The sequence below is a fragment of the Vulpes lagopus genome, chromosome 10 (assembly GCF_018345385.1).
Source record: "Vulpes lagopus strain Blue_001 chromosome 10, ASM1834538v1, whole genome shotgun sequence".
Taxonomy (NCBI): Eukaryota; Metazoa; Chordata; class Mammalia; order Carnivora; family Canidae; genus Vulpes; species Vulpes lagopus.
In genome coordinates, this window is record NC_054833.1 from 24,721,044 (window position 1) to 24,735,639 (window position 14,596).

Below are 14,596 nucleotides of genomic sequence, written 5' to 3' on the forward strand. Positions count from 1 at the left end.
AGCGCCTCCAAGCTGGCTGGACACTGGGCAGGTTGGTGGGGTGGGGATGTTTGAGATGCTTTGCAAATACGCAGTGATTCACTGTCACACAGGGTTTGAGGTGACTAGAGGAAATGCTGGGACCACCTGCCCACACATCCTCGAAGGCTATATACTCTTTTTTGGCAACAGATTCCCCCCTTTGGGACCAAATCAATGTTTGGTGTGAATGGACATTTCAGCACACATAGAAGTAGTTGTGGGAACAGAGAGTGAGTGTGCAGGATCCTGGGATGATTTATCCAAGCGTTACCTTCCCAGGACAGATGTCCCACTGGGGCATTGATTGGCATCTCTCCTGGTTGCATCAGAACAATCTCCTGGGATTTTCTTTCTAGTCCCAGATGTCCTGGGAAAGATCAAGACATATCACTCTCCCAGTTGACTTGGCCATGTGGGAAGTTGTAGCCCAAATGGAGATATTTTGCCCTCACTCTTCACTTTAATTTGGTTCCTTTGTATTCAAGATGAAGTCATTTTTCTTGGAGTATCTCTATAGTGACTTTCTCCTTTCTTTCCGTATCAGTGTTAGGGGGGGTATAGGGGAAGGTTGTGCCCTTAGCCATGTTTTCTTAAAGCGTCTAGAACACCCTTTGGTAATGAGCGCCATGTAAGCAGTCTGCAAAGCATAGGACAGGCCGACGCTCCCACATTTGCCTTTAAGAACCGACCTCGGGGGGCAAAGTCTGTGACCTCCAGGTAGAGATAATTCCATGACATTAAAGCCACTGCCTCCTGTTGGGTAAACACAGGGTCTCAACCTCAGGTCTGAGTTCCCTGTGCTTATAGATCATGGGCTCCATTTTCTATTTTCAATCCCAGTGTTTTCCAACAGTCAATCTGTCTGCATGTGTGTGTGTCGGGGGTGGGGGAGATAAGCAAGTGGGGTGAAGACAGAGGAATGGGAATCAGGAAGCATAGATTCTGGCACAATTTCCCCTAGAAATCAGCTTTACTGACACAAACAAACTGCTTCCCTGACTCCAGCCTCTTCAGTTAAAATGTAAGATTAGATCACATAGGTGGTTCCCAATAGATGTCTTTTCTTGCTACACCTAGGGATCTGAGGGCTTTTTTTTTTTTTTCTTAAGATTTATTTATGTTTAGAGAGAGAAAGGGAGAGAGCAGGGGGTGGGGCAGAGGGAGAGAATCACATGCAGACTCCCCACCAAGCACAGATCCCACCACCCCAAATCAAGAGTCAGATACCCAACTGACGGAGCCACTCAGGTGCCCCACTGGGGCCTCTTTTAATAATTCAGAGTTTTGCCCTGACAGCCCCAAGATCCAGAGAATACATGTTGGTAACCTTTACTTTATGTCATCTCTACACTCCCTTTTAGTTCTCGTATTTTCTAATTTTTCCCATTCCACATCTTCTGGCCTGATATCGGTAAGACCTCTTGAGTTAGGGAATACCCAAGCCACCAGTGCTAGCTGCATCTGGCTTTGTTGTGGCTGAGAGGTATGTGCTGGCTCCCAGAACCATTTTAAGTAATGAACCTGATGAGGAAAATCACCATAGTAACCCACCTCCTGGCTCCTTTCCACCCCCGCTCTTCTTCCAGGCCACTCCTTTTTTGGCTGTTGATGAGTTTGGGTTACACATGGACAAGGCTGTGCCATGTGGCCGTTGTGGATTTAACTTAATGAGGGCCAAGTAAATGGTAATTGCCGTTCCCAGTCATGCTAGTAATTGGATGGTGAGGCCATATCTGCAGGGCTCTTAGTGCTTGGAACAAATGGCTCAGTGTTGCAATCCCTCTTGCCACATGACCTACTATAACTACTGAACGTTCTTCTGCCAAGAGGACAACAGCAGCACCTTCCTCCCGGAGAACGCCCAACAGCCTACTCAGAAATGTGCAGGCAAAGGGGCCCCGAAAGCATCAAGTCTGGTTTCAGAGTTGCTGCTGAGTCTCTGCTCCAACGTGGGTAGGGTTTACAGATGGCTTCCCCGAATGAAATCCCATTTCACTCAGCTTCATGCCTTCCCCTCCCCTGGCTACAGTAACTGAAACTGAAAGCTCGGATGATGACACAGCAGCTGCTGATTTGCAGATATTTACCTCCCCATCCAATAATCCAGGTACTGAGCTTCTACTGTGTACAGGGCTGAAGCCTGTTTGACGTATTTCTTTCACCTGAAATGTCGCACCTCTTCCCCGTGAGCTCATCCATGTCTTTAGCAAGGCTCACTTTTTCATGACTGGGAGAGAGAGAGCTTGGCCCTTTCTGAACTCTTGTGACACTTATTGTCACATCGACGTGGCTCCTCTGTCTGCCTTTCTTTGCTGTCCAAGACCCGCTCTAAGACTTTGTCAGCCTGCAGGTTCCAGGAAGGCAGGCTCTGGGTCTGCACCCTCCTCATGTTGACAACTGGCGGATTGGATCAATGCCCGTGAATGTGCAAGTGAAACATTAAGCGAATATTGTGTGGTTTGGGATTCATGTGCTTTTATTAGAGGAAGAAGTGAAACGTCACAGGAAGATGGACTTCCTTAGCTCTTCAAAGACACTGGGTTAGAATCAGGAAAGTCTTCACAAATTAGACTTCCAATTCGGCAGAGTTTGAGACCTCTTGGTTCATGATGGAGAGAAGAGGGAACAGCAACTATTTTCTTTGGTTTCTGATTTTTTTTCTAGCTCCAGTTCTGATTCTCTGCTTCTGAGCTTGGTGCTTTCTGGGGGTCAGGCTACTGCCTACCTCTGTGGCTGTTTGGAGGGCTTTGATTTCATGGGGCATAGTCCCCAGCTGCTCAGGGAAGCAGATCGTGGTGAGGGGTTCCCAGGATGTGTCAATCCAGTGCAAAAACTGGTGCAGGTGCAGTGGGTCACCCTGAAGCACATCTGTGTAGCTTCGGGCCTTTGAGGGATAAATACAGGAATAGGGGTAGAGAGGGCAGGCTGACTTGTTTTATCTGGTCATGTGGTCTCTGGCAGCAGATATGGCAAGGCCAACAGTGAGGATGGTTGGAGGCAAGAGGACCTGAGCCACAGTAGTTTATCAATAAGCAGTGCCCTTTGGAAATGACTGGAGATAGCCGTACAGCACTGTGAAGACCCATCCTGTAGATATCACCGATGCTCAGCTTATCACATGGAAGATTTACAAGCAAAGCCCTACAAGGCAGAGCCACCCCATATCAGAGACATGCAAATGGAAGGAGTGATGACAAGCCAGCCTCAGACCCTCCGCTGTAGGAATCTAAAAGATGTGAAACATCATGCAAGGAGGTCTAAGAAACGGTGATTTTAGATTTCAAGGATTTCCAAGCTGGTCCAGGTTGAAGCAGGCATTTAGAAGCTCAGTGCTGTTCTATTTATTATTTTATTTATTTATTTATTTATTTATTTATTTATTTATTTATTTATTTATTTTTGAGAGAGAGAGAGAGAGGCAGAGACCCAGGCAGAGGGAGAAGCAGGCTCCATGCAGGGAGCCTGATGTGAGACTCAATCCCAAGACTCCAGGATCACGCCCTGGGCCAAAGGCAGGCACCAAACCACTGAGCCACCCAGGGATCCCCAACTCAGCCCTGTTCTAAGGACAGGTCCTACCTCTGAGGTCCACGTTACTGTCCACAGTCTGCTCCATACAACTGAAGGGCTTCAATCCAGGGCTTGGGACAAAGCGTTGTGGGTGATTTATCTTCTGAAAGATGTAAAACAGGAAAACTGCAGTCACTGTAATCTTAGGGCAGGGATGCTGTACCTCATAACATCTCACTCCAGTTTAATGATCATAGACAGGGCAACTGATAATACATCAAAATCAGTACTAAGCTGACTGTGGTGACAGTCTTAGTTGGTCAGGTAACTGGGGAGAGTCATGTTATTTTGATCTTCCAGGGAGAACAAGAACGGGTCAATACTACTGTCCAACACAGATAAAGAAGCTCCATCTTCCCCATCCTATTAGGATAGCATTCAAAACAAAATATCCCTGCACAGTGCTAAATAAATATTTGGAAATTAATGATTTAGTTAATCTGCTGGATGTTGGGAAATGCAGTAAGACCATCCTCATTCATTTGTGAAGAGATTTTGTGCCCAGGCCGAGGAGAAAACAGTCCGTGGTCTAACAGGTGGGCGTTTGCTGAATACATGGACACACACGCGCACACGCACAGAGCAAGACTGAGAGTGACAGAGGATGATCAAGAGAGAGTAAGAGAGATTGTGAGCTGCCGGCCATCAGGGGAAGAGAGAGGAACTGCGTGGTTTGGCTCCGGTGTCTGTTCTACCCGCAGAGTTCTAGTGCAGGTACAGCCTCAGGGTGAACCCCTTTTCCATCTTGAGAACCCAAATGCGTTTCCATTTCCTACACTGAGACAACACAGAGTGACAAACCACATCTATGCAGGAACGCAGAATATCAACCATTTTTAGTAGACTTTTTTTTTTTTTTTAATGGAAAAGGGAAAAAAAATCTCCCATAAGGATAACTCTGAATTTAGAAAGAGTGGGTAGGTTGGGTGGCAAACTGTGCCTCCTCAGTACTTGGTAAGGCACTTTGCAGAACTATGTGTATATAAATCAGCACTAAACTAAAAAGAATTCAGGAAATTATACCCTATCCAAGACAATTGACTTTGGCATTTCTGCCGATTTCACTATCAACTTGAGTTATTTATTTTTTCCAGAATGTTATATCTGGAGACAATTTTTTTATCAGTGAGTCAACCTTTGCTTGTATTGGTTTCACCTCCCATTATTTTTCCTCACTACTCTTTCAGCTTTCACCGTTTATTGAGCCCTGACCAAAGAAGGACGGCCACTCGCCGATATGCGGACTAATTGATAAGTCACCCACCCATGTACCACCCCCCACATACCACACACTCACACCATATACCACACACACAGCACATGCCACATGCACACACCAGAAATGCCACACTTCTGTGGGGATTTCTCTCTAGAGCTGACTCCTTAATAACCACTCCGTTTTCTAGAAACTCATACTTGTCTATTCTCACTCCTATAAATAACCAGATTGATCACCACGTGCTTTTGGGTTTGATGAGGAAGGTTCCTTAGGCTTGATGTTGGCCCAGACCAGCCTTGTGCTTCCTAGGGGAGGAGGTCGCTTCTATCCATCTGTAGTCGAGAGCGCCCGCATCTCCTCGCATGGGAGCAGGCTGCCTCTCCCTTGATAGGAGCCTTGGAACCCGCAGCTCCTGCTCTAGGCTTCCAGGCAATAAAAAGCAAAACCTTGGAATATCTCGATAAATGACAAGGAAAACTGCTTATTGAAATTATGAACGTGAGGTGCAACCCCTGAGGTTCTAGCTAACATCTTTTTAGTATCTTTATTTCCTATGGCGCTTGAAAACTTCAAAGGACTCATATAGACTCTGTCTTAGGACCAACTGTTTCAGCGGAACGATTCTTATTCTTACTGAATTCAGATCAGGGAAGCAGAAGCTCTGAGAGACTAATTGATTTGTTCACGGTCACACGATCCGTCATCAGCGTTCACCAGGACAGGACTCGAGCCGTCCTGCTTTCTTCTTCACGCGTAGAAGAAACTTTGTTCTTTTAATTTATTGCTTTAAGGTCTTTCATTATGCCTTTTACCAACAAGGCACTGTGAAGATAATAGGATTAGCATATGTTTAGAAAGATTTCTGAGGGTAGTTGTGTAAATTAAGTTAGATAAATCATTGTAAATTATTAATTCATAGTTCTGGAGTTGATAAAGAGCCTACTCCTGGGACAGCATGCTCGGACCTGCTATTTGAGCTAACTGCCTGGCTAGTGAAATATCACACAAGTCTTCGACATGAGCTCCTCTTAGTTTGTGATTATGAAGCTTAAAGACAAGCCTTTTTGGAATATTATAATTTCTTCAAAACTCCCTCTTGCCGTCTAGTTTGATCTATTCCATCTGAAATGAGGCCCGTGGGTATTGCTGAAAAGAGCTAAAACACATCTCATCAGCCCCTGCACAGGCAGGCCAGAAAACTGTAAAGAAACGGAGGCCTTGAGGCTTGACAAAGAGGTCAAGGATGGAGACCGAGAATTTTCACAGTAGCTTTCCTCTGCTCACGGACATGCTTCTGTTCATCCAACTGATACCAGTGAAAAAAGTTGCTCACCTGAAACTTATTTCTCAGAATTTGCTATTTCTTTAAGAAACCCTTAAAAGGAATAGTGGCTCCCTAAACCCTGGTTGTATAAGATCAGGCTGGTGTCTCCTGGCCTAGATGTTGCCTCTTTATCCATTTGGATGGACATGAAAGTGGAGATTCTATTGTTTTCTCTTGTTTCTATAGAGTAAATCTTGTCTCCCCAATTTTCTTGAGAGTAAGGGCCATAATTTGTACTTGCTGATTATTTAACAAGTCCTCTGAAATACTCAGTGGTTAATTGGTAGGTAATCAGACATTGATAAAATTCATATCAGAGTGTCATTGGTCAAGACTGTCTACAACAGATTAGATTAGAGAACCATGTCTAGACAACAATCCTACCAGGAATGCTAGGATTCCCTGGAGAAGAAGCCGTCACTCCATCCGTGTCAGTCCTGATCTATTCAAATCAGCATATCTATTCATATAAGCAAGAGTGTAGAGTCAGACTCTCTGGGATGTTCCCTCTATCCCCTCCATGGGTGACCTCAGGCAAGGTGTTTAACCAACTAATGGCTCTGTTTCCCCATTCTAATATGGGCCTAATAATGGTAAGTACCTCATCAGTCCTCAAAAAGGTAGCAAGTATTTAATAGATACTTGAACTATTTATGGTTATTTTACCACTCCTCTGGCATCTTAAATGTACAAAATCCTTAAGCCTATTTACACAGTCTTACCTAGCAATGTTTTCTAAGTTTACCTTTCTTCATCTTCAGCAACTTGTTTCCATTTGCTGAGCTGAAGAGCACGCTCTTCTTATGAGGCTCTCATAAGAAGCCTTATGGTGAAACCCCAGCACCACAAGTCTTCCCTGGGGTTCATCTTCTTCAGAGACAAAAAAATGGGAACTACTCCCATTTTGATCCTTTCCTTTGTTTCAACCTTATTTCAGATCTCTCCTTTCCAAGGAGATATCCATGCTTTGTTATTTCCTTTAGGATCTCCTGCCCCCCTCTCTTGCTTTCCATCCATCTTCTATCTGACTCTCTGCCCAGAGTAGTGGTGGTAGCAGTGGTCACAACCTGTAAACCAAATTCAGTTAACAAATGTGTGATTTAAAAACAAGTCAAATTAACAAGTCAGAAATGAGCAAAAATTCTTGTACTCAGAAAGTCAAGGGCAGAGGGAACGCTTTGGCACGAAGTCATGTGTAAGCAATACCAAGGATCCTGGGGACAGTGTATGAGATAAACGAGGGGGGCCCCTTCATCCGAGCCACACTTTAAAAGAAAAAAAGAAAGAAAGAAAACTTTCAAGAATTTGGGTGCCTGGCTCTCCTGGAAGCAACTGGGGGTCAGTATTGCATAGGGCAAGAATCCCAAGGATGGTAAGTGGAAGTGGGCACCTGAAGCTGCTATAGGCTCTCTCATGTAGCCCCAGGTAGGTCCATGCCATCTTCCAGCTGCCCTCCTTCTCCCGCCATCTCTACCCAGATTTTGAAGACATTCAATTTTATGGCAGAGCATGAAAATATGAGCATAGCGACCCAGGATAATATACAAGCTTTGAAGTCTGAACACCTGGCTACAAGTCCTGGCCTCTACCTCTTAATCGTCTGATTATAATCTGGTCCCTTAATTTTTTTGGTTTCCTTATCTGGTAAGGGATAAGGACATGTGACCTCTTTCCTTTAAGGGATATAGAGAGGAATTCGGGACACAATGGGCATGAAAGTTCTTTGTGAAGAACAGTCCGGAGGATGGCTCGGATGAAGGGGCCCCCCTCGTTTATCTCATACACTGTCCCCAGGATCCTTGGTATTGCTTACACATGACTTTGTGCCAAAGCGTTCCCTCTGCCCTTGACTTTCTGAGTACAAGAATTTTTGCTCATGGGTCTTGGAGACCATGACTATTAATCCAAGCAAGTCATTCTTTTTCCATGTTTATGACCTCTCTGAAAGGAAGAGGTAAAGCAGAGATGCATAGTGGACGGCCTTCCTTGCAGGCAGGCCTCCTTACTTGGTCAAAGGAAGAGGTTAATTCCTACACATTTACCCTCCATGCCAGTTTTCACTACAAAGAGCCTCACACACCCACACACTGCCCACGAACTGGCATGACCCCAGGATAAATAAAGCATACATTTTTCTTCTTAATCACCAATATAAAAACACATGGCCTCTCTATTGTTCTGTGCCTGGTTCACACCCTGTATAATTTTATACTATTTCTACAGTCCTGACATGCCCTAAGCTACAACTGACATTGATTCACTGACTTATAAAAATGTGTTATCTGTTCTCAGTGTCTACATGGAGTTCTCGAAGAGCTGCCCAGGCAGTGACTCAGGCCTTCAGAGAGCAGTGCATTGAAAGGTCACACATGGAGGGGAGCAATCTGTGACTTAGAATGCTTCTTATTGGTAACCACATTTGGGCTTGATCTACTCAGCGATTCTGTGGGAGCAACCTCATGACAATTTCTAGCTAAGGCTCAACATTTGCTTCTCAAATCAACTAAAATTCCACTAGAATTAGGTCACTTTATGTCCACTTTACAAGGCAAGCTCTTTAAAAGGGAGTCATTATGATAGCATGCCTGACACAAAGACACATGGCCTGAGAAACACTCTTTACATAGCTCTGAATGTCTGCAAAGAGGAAAATTTTGCTTGCAAGAAGGCAGATATTTCACCAAAAGCACACACAATCTTTGGGGGAAAAGTCTAGCTTGATTAATGCTGAGCAAGAGTTTATCAACTTATAAGCCAAATGTTATTTGAAGAAAATAAAACAGTGTAAAATATGAGTAATTTTTTTTAAAGTTTCTAAGGCTAAAGCCACAACAAATTTTTTGCTAAATTTTCTAATTGAAACTACTATTTATAACTTCTCTGGGAGTTAAAGTGTTTTTGTAGTAACGTATTTCCTCAATTCCAAGCCATATTTAGACCCCTCATCTTCAGACATTTGAAATTAAGGAATAATAGAGTCTGGGAGGATTATTGGTGCTCACTAAATACCCGTGGGATTCTCTGCATTCCCCAGCCTCTCTGCCGTTGTTCTGGGCCTCCAAAAGAGGAGCTAACATATTATGTGTCATTTTCAGGTTGAGGCAGTTAGAACCTTGTGAGCCTTCTGGTCCCTTGCCCTCAGAGGTCATGTGCTCCAGACCGCTTAGCCCTAAGAGGAAAGATGGACGCTTGACCTGCATTCAACTGAGATATGAAAGAAGGATAAATTATTGTTAAGTTAGATACGTAGGGCTTATTTTTTACTGTCTCATAGCCTATTCCATCTTGTATAATACATATGTTTAAAGTAAAGGGAATTTTTCCACTGAAAAAGCTAACTTAAAATCTATGACAAATTTTATGATCATTTCATAGAATCCAAAAAATACAATGCTATTTATTTTAGTTTAAGCTATAGATGGAAAGCTTCTGAAAGAAGACTTTACATCCAGAGAACTGGTTGTCAGTTGGAGGTGAGGGTGTGGCTTAAAGGGAATCTCCTGATGAATACTTTCAAACCTTCATTCCCACTCCATCCTAATTCTCTTACCCTCCAGATGATTAACTTTGTTTTCTACCTTCTTTTAAGAACCACAAATTAGAGAAAAAAAATATTTTGCAAACATAGGAACAGTGTTCAAATTTAAAATTCTGCTTTTTTCTTTGCTTCTGTTTTTTTTTTTTTTTTATCATATGAAAAAAATACATATAGGGGAAGGCCCAGAAAGCAGACAGCAGGGTAGAGTCAGGACCACAGACGGAGCTGAAGAGGAGACTCGCTAGGAGTCTAAGGACACGAGGCGATGAGAAGGGGGCCAGGATGGGAGTGCGGAGGAGGTGACCAATGCGGACACGGTTACATACAAGGCATTGAGCAAAATAAGTAAATATACTGAGGATGATGAGAGGTTTCTCAGCCCTGAAGAAGGTAATTATCAAAATGGAAAGTGGGAAGACTGGCATAAGGCCTGGACTATTGGTCTGAAGGGGGAGCAGCTGTGTGAACTCATGGTTTTTAATATATAATTAGAGCTAGAGCTGTGGATTTTATGCAGAGGATGTAGATACACACATAGGTTTCCTCGTTCTCTCTGCTGAGAGGACTTACGAGCGAACATACGACAGTGCACTGAGTGCATCTTAACTGCTAGACAACATTCTCCACTACAGAGATGGAGGGCTTCTTGGAGAAGTTGATGATCTCAGGCTCAGGCATCGTAAGTACATGTCCTGCTAGAAAATAAAGATTCCAAAATGGGGATATGTGAGGAAGACACAGGAGCCAGGCAGAAGGGCTCCCTTTAGCTGAACCCTGGATAATCTGAGCATCAAAATAATGATGGGAACAGATTATAAGCCACTGAATAAAATTGGAACCCATGAGTTGTTTTTTCTGATACAAATAAATAAATATTTGGGAAGTGGTGGGGGGTTAAAAGTTCTTCACAGTAGAATGCAGCTATGAAATGTAGAACTAAATGTGAAATTAGAAAATCCCCACTTAGCAACCAAAATAGCAATAATTGATTCAAGCAAGAATCATCAATAGATGCTGAAACTAGTGGGTGGAAGTCTGATAAAGTACAAGGAATTTACCTATTCATGAGTATTTTACCACAGAACGCTCACAAATTATAGGAGGGAAAATAGAAACTTTGCAGTGGAGAAACCTGGAAGATCCCAAACCAACGGACCAAGTTGACATCCGTGGGGATTAAACTCAGCCAGGTCCTACATCTTCTGAGATGCGTCACTGAGAAGGACACCAATCACTTCTCTGGGATTCCTGCCAAAAATGCATGACTCCAACCCAATCATGAGAAAGTGTCAGATAAACCCAAATTGTGGGACGCGTTACAGAATAATTGTCTGTTCTCTTCAAAAATGTCGAGATCCTGAAAAACAAGGACAAACTAGGCAGCTCTTTCCAAGGGAAGAGAAGTAGAACCATGGTAATATCTGAGTGAAATGCACGATCTTCTCCTTTCCTCTCCTCCCCTCTCCTCCCCTCCCCTCCTCTCCTCTGCTCTCCATTAAGAACTTTATTGGAATAAATAGTGAGATTTCAATGAGTTCCATGGGTTCAAGGGTAGTAATACATTAATTTTGTTTCCTTCCCTTTTTTATTAGGGTAAAAAATGTATAACGTAAGGTTTATCATTTTAATTTCTAAGTATACAGTTCAGCAGTATCAAGTACATTCATACTGTTGTTCATGTTAATCTCTTGATTTGGATGGTTGTAGGAAATTCTCCTGTTTGTCTTTAGGAAACATATTTTGGGGTACATTGTATGTATATACTATAAATATAGATACATAGACGAGAAAATGATAAAGCAAGTGTGGTGGGATAACGACTGCAGACTGTAGGTGAAGATTCTACACCTCAGGATCCACCTGTGGATCCTCAGCTACCCTCCTGTGCACCAGGCTTCCTGGAGCCCATGTATATAGCGAAAGTCTCTGAAAAAAAAAAAAATTGCTGAAATGGAAAAAAGGAACAGAAAATGAAGAGAAACCAGTGTATCTAAAATTCATGAAAAAAAAAAAATCAAATTCTCCATTATTAGTGGGTCGCTGATTTCCATCAGCTTCTCAGACCCTGTGGCCTCTGCTCTGAACACTCTCCTCTTCCAGGCTTTCCTCCTCCCAGCCTGGTCTTTCCTTCTTTGAAATCTTATAGCAGCAAAAGTGATTCTTGATTGTGTCAAGGAGATTTTGTGTTGTTTTCTGTGTATGGTTCACAAAAGCGAAATTTTGGTTTAGTTTTTTTTTTTTTCAATTGTCGTAGAACACACAACATGAAATATCATTTTAATCATTTTTAAGTGTAGAGTTCAGGGCATGCAGTACACTCCCGTTGCTGTGCAACCATCACCACCATCCATCCGCAGGATTTTCATCATCCTAAACTGAAACTCTGTGCTCACAAACTCCCCACTTCTCCGCCAGCCCCTGGTAGCCGTCATTCTGCTTTCTGTCTCTACGAGTTTCACTCTTCCAGGAACCTCATCCAAATGGATCCATGCAGTGTTTGTCCTGTTGTGACTCGCTTATTTCACTTAATATATTCTCAAAGTGTATCCACGTTGCGGCAAGTGTTGGAACTTCCTTCCTCTTTAAGACTAAATCATAATTTTTTTGTATGTATATGCCACATTACGCTTATCCACTCATCTATTGATGGATACTTGGGTTGTTTCCACCTCTTGGCTATTGGGAATAATGCTGCGGTGAATATGGGTGTGCAAATATCTCTTTGAGACCTTGTTTTTAATTCTTTTGGGTACATGCCCAGATGTGGATTTTCTAAGCATATGGCAATTCTATGTTTAATTTTCTGAGGAATCCCAATACCATTTTCCACAGTGGTTGCACCATTTTACCTTCCCACCAACAGTGCACAAGGGCTCCAAAGGGTTTTAGTTTTTACCTCCTTCATGTCCCCTGATCAATAGTCTCCCACTGATGAACACTTTGGCATTATGGTATTTAAGCTAAGAGGCTTCTTATAAGATCATCATCGCAGTGTGCTTTCTGTCCTCTGACCAACACCAACACGTGTGAATACACAGTTACGCCTCCTACGCTAAGGAACTCATCCCTACTGTGTCATCTTCCTTGGACTTGGAATCACAGAGTATGAGTGTTGGAAGGAAACCCAGTGTAGGTTATGATAGACAAATAATAGGCTTCTTTTTCAAACCTCTTCTGGTTATATTATTCAGACCTCTATGTAAAGGGCTTGCAGGGTATGTGAAAGGGTAGGAAAATATTGCACAGCATATTTAAACCGTATTTTAAAATATTCCAAAGCAATGATATGCGTGGGCTTCTTAAAGGTCTCAGACAAACAGAAAGGTAAGAAAAGGCATTAAAGAAATCCTCACCTTTTTTTATAGAATGAAAACAAAATCTACCAGGAGATTTTTTAAAACTCTTGATACTCAGACTAGCATTTTCTGAACACAAATGATAAGTGACCCTTTCCATAAACACAGTAGTTAGATTAGTTCAATAAACATATAAACCTCCTTTATCCACTTCAGGAAGAGTAGGCCAGTGGCAAACCCCAAGGAGACTCAATTCTGTGATTCTCAGATATCTAGGTCTTGGAAACAGTGACTTAGAAGGGCTGGGATGGAGCAACATTAGGGCTTAAGTGAAGACTATGCCACACTCAAGACTAATTTAATGATGAGAAAAAAAGATCTCTCTGTGTCTCTCATGAATAAATAAATAAAATTAATAAAAAAAAGAGAAAAAAGAAGCCCAGGCATCTATGTTCTTAAAAATTCCCTAGGTGAGTACAGGCATATCAAATTTGGAAACCATAGCTCTAGGAAGTCCACACTCACATATCACATATGTGAAAACTTTCAAAAAGTATAATAGTTTTCAGGAAATCATTAAAGAAAAATAGTAAATGACTTTTTAAAAATTTACATCTTCATAAAAACCAAAACTGGATGGATATAGAAAAAAATGTTAGCACAAGTTAACTTTGCATAGCAGTTGGGGATTATGGTTGATTTGCTTTATTTTTTTAATCCCTCTTCAGCCTTTAGTTTTTTAATGTTTTTTTTTTTCAAGATGTATTTTGTTGTTGTTGTTTAAATTCAGTGAACATACAGCGTATTATTAGTTTCAGAGGTAGAGGTCAGTGATTCATCACTTGCGCATAACACCCAGTGCTCATTACATCACATGCCCTTCTTAATGTTCATCACCCAGCTACCCTACCTGGCACCCGCTTCCTCTCTAGCAGCCCTCAATTTGTTTCCCATGATTATGAGTCTCTTATGGTTTGTGTCCCTCTCTGATTTCATCTTGTTTTATTTTTCCCTCTCTTCCCCTATAATCCCGTTTTGTTTCTTAGATTCCACATACGAGTGAGATCATATGATGGCTGTCTTTCTCTGATTGACTTATTTTGCTTAGCATCATACCCTCCACTTCCATCCACATGGCTGTAATTGGTAAGTATTCACCCCTTCTAAGGCCTAATACTCCATTGTATATAGACCACAGCTTCTTTGTCCCTTCATCTGTCGGTGGACATCTGAGCTCTTTCATAGTCTGGTTATTGTGGACATTGCTGCTATAAATATTGGGGTGCAGGTGCACTTGTCACATCTGTATCACCACAATTTGTTCTTTGGGGTAAATCCCCAACAGTGCAATTGCTGGGTCGTAGGGCAGGTCTATTTTTAACTTCTTAAGGACCCTCCACACAGTTTTCCAGAGTGGCTGCCCCAGTTCATATTCCCGCCAACAGTGCAAGAGGGTTCCCCTTTCTCTGTATCCTCACCAACACTTGTTGTTTCCTAGTTTTTTAATTTTCCCCATTCTCACTGGTGTGAGGTGGGATCTCATTGTGGTTTTGATGTGTATTTATTTCCTGGTGTCCAGTGACGAGCATTTTTTCGAATGTGTCTGTTGGCCATGTGTAGGTCTTCTT